Source organism: Cariama cristata, unplaced genomic scaffold, assembly GCF_000690535.1.
Source record: "Cariama cristata isolate BGI_N322 unplaced genomic scaffold, ASM69053v1 scaffold37252, whole genome shotgun sequence".
In the NCBI taxonomy this organism is placed as follows: Eukaryota; Metazoa; Chordata; class Aves; order Cariamiformes; family Cariamidae; genus Cariama; species Cariama cristata.
The window spans coordinates 13781-16936 of record NW_009606173.1 but is presented as its reverse complement, the minus strand read 5'-3'; the positions used below and the strand labels follow the sequence as shown (position 1 = coordinate 16936).

Here is a 3156-nt window from a genome sequence, read left to right as displayed (position 1 = left end):
AGAGTGAAACACTGCTGGCATGTACCATACCGCAGAGTTAGTGAAATTTGGCCAGCACAAAAAAAAAATAATCCTTATGCTGTTACAGAAGGAGCTGTATGATCTTTTAGATCTGATTCACATCTAGTCTAAGGCCCCTTTGCACACCACTGGAATCCCGCAAAAGCCTCAGACATAATTATATGGATACCTACATAAAGTCTGGGTACAGTGCCTCAGCCCTGCACAGAGGCCTCAGCACAAGAAGTAAAGAAACATCTCTCACTGCAAAGCTGAGAAGATCCTGGGTTTTCTCCGGAAGGTACACGCGAGACCAGCTGGGACCTGCTTTGTCTACTGTGGAAAGCTGAGATGTAAAACAAAGGTCCAGGAGGAAGGACCTAAAGAAAAACATCAGCTGAAGTGGGCAGTGGGTTCAGTTCCTCTGGGTATATTTTTAAATACACATCACTTTCATAAATCTTCATTGCAAGTGTCTGCATTTCTGATTTTATTATGATGAGGAAATGTATTCTGGTTGCACTGCTATTCTGAGATGCCAATGCAAACTAGTTTAGTTTAAAGTAGAAGCCTTCTGATCTAGGTGACACAGTATAAGTAGCATACGAAGGAGAGCATTCCAAATTCATAGCGGTCTAGCTAAGATCAACATTTTACAAAAGCGACTAAATCTGCAAGAACAAGCCAACTTCCTGTGACAGTCACCCAAAGGAGTTTACTGATTCTCAAACCTAGGTGTGGACAATTTCCATGTCTGCTGTGCTTAATTTATTAGCGTAAGGGATTAAAGTTGCCACAGGTGTTTGAAATAGTTCTGTACACTTTGACCGCAAGAACTCCCTGGGGGGTGCCTGCTTTTCAGAAACCACTTACTTCCAAGGAATTCAGCCCTTTGGCAGATTTAAGAGGGGGAATGTCAGCAGAGCAGAATGCAGTGACAGGATGATTGTCTGCTAATTGCAATATAAACGAAGAAGATGGTTAAGGAGGTATTTGAATAAAACAGTATGATGGCGTGCACATGAAAGTATTTCTTTAAATACTTTGAAATACAATCTCGACTAAACTAAGGACAAATGTAGCCTATGCATATATTAAAGGAATCAATCCACCACACTTACACAGAGATAGGATGACACTGCATTGAAAACAAAAAGCAAACAAACAAACCAAAAAGAGGCACAATATTTGGACAGAAATCCTAATTTCCCTTTCCTTCTACATCTTCCACGTCAGCTAGTGCCAAGCAAAAGGCCTGCCCAAGCCAACTGTCATGTACCTGTTAACTCTCATAAGTTTCATCAGAACAGGACCACAGAAATGTCCCAGATTAGAAAAAGTCTGTTAGTACCTCATTAAATCACTATACCAAGAGGGGTTAGAGCAGTGTCTTGTTTCCCCAGACCTACTAAAGCCTCTCCAGTAAAAGGGTAAAGTCTCTTAATGTATGAAAAATATCCCCTAATGCTGTCACCTTCCTATATGACCACACACAATTTCAAAACAAAGATGAAGATGAAGCTTCACCAGTCACATCTGCGACTCGGAGGCTTCCATGATTATTTACATTCATTACTCAAAGAGGACACACAAAGGAAAGACTAAACTTAGTGCATAAAGAAATAGTCAAGATGAGAGAGGATAGAGGGAATAGCACTTCTTTAATAGTTAGGAAAATATTTAGAAAAAACAAAGCTCAACAATCATGGAACAAGTATGAATCAGCCTTTGCATGTATTGCAATAAATGCTTCTAACAAAATAAACCTATTTGCTTAAAAATAGTTAAACTAGAGGAAGCATGCACGTTTTCTCTGGAGCAAATTCATTTGCCCAGATGCATGGGAAAACAGAAATTCTTAACTGCTGTAGCAGTTGCACAAAATATTCATAATAATTGCATTTAATTAAGGAGAGCTGCAAGAGCAAAAGCCCACCGCTAACAAGAAAACATGAGGAGAGGAGGCTAATTTTGAAACCAGAGACTGCAAGTCTGAATGAGAATCTGAAGGCTTGTCTATACTCCCTTCACCAATTTAAACCCCTTTTCTTGTATACCCACTTAATGAAATGACCACAGCCCCATAATCACAACTCTACCTCGCTAATATAATATTTTTCTATTCCATATAATTCGCTTTAGCAAACTTAGATAAAACGTACGTTTCTTTATTTAGTAGGGAGCTTTTATAGGTAACATTTTCTGTCATCTTCACACCGTAGTTCAGCTGTGAGATGTCATTACTGTTTTGAAACTAATCTTGTATTTTAAATACAAAAGTATTCTTATTTTCTGCCATAGAAATGAAAGCCTAAAAGCAGTTCGTGCTGGGTGAGGCCAAAGGTCCATCCAGCCCAGCAATCTCCCACCAGGGCTCACCGAAGATGCCTGCAGGAGAGCAGAAGATAGCAAGGATGCAGCAGGGCTTCCCCTGGACACTCTCCTAGTATCCAGCAGTTCATGAGTTAGCAACTTTCTAAGCCAAAGGTGGCTTTCTATTTCACGCTCATTAATGGAGTTTCTTCCCATTAATTTGTCCAGTTGTTTCTTGAACCCACCTAAGCTTTCAGCTTCCACAGAATTCTGCAGAATGGCATTCCACGGCTTAACTATCAAGGTCAGTATTTCAAGGCAACATCAATGAAAGAGAGCTATCCCAGAAGTTACCACACTACTCTTATGAGGAGAGCCTGTGCAGTTCCCAGCTCAGGCACAATCACATCCATTTATCAATTTATCTTCTCTGTATACAAGGACATAGCTCTGTCTTTCAAAGGTGGTGTAATGATGAACTGCGCTACTGACTGCCAGCATTTAGCAGCACAGTGGCACATGCCATAGTAAAAGGATATTTGCTTTTGTCCCAGCAAAGAAATCATTGGTAGATGATTAGCATAAAAATCATTATTAGACTGCGTTACTTGCAACCTCCCGAGCCTCAGAAATTCACCACCAAGACCTGAGTCCCCTACCACATAAAGGACGACCTTCCCAATTTCCAGACTCTCATACTTCATTGTAGAAGCTCATACCTGCAGTTGAGCATATTTAGGCTGAAGAATATCCCTGGCAAACAGGCAGAGGATATTTTCTCTGCAAAGATGCTCAGCTTCCCGTTAGGATAAATCCAGTTTTTCCAATGTGTAGCACAAAGGG

At 40.5% G+C, this 3156-nt stretch overlaps 1 protein-coding gene across 1 annotated transcript in view; it reads right to left on the bottom strand.

Annotated features, from left to right (window-relative positions):
• LOC104158570 (Wilms tumor protein homolog) overlaps window positions 1–3156 on the bottom strand; it is a gene marked incomplete at its 5' end in the record, with an annotated part of 16514 nt that overhangs the window by 6886 nt on the left and 6472 nt on the right. The gene's annotated exons all lie outside the window — the stretch shown is intronic.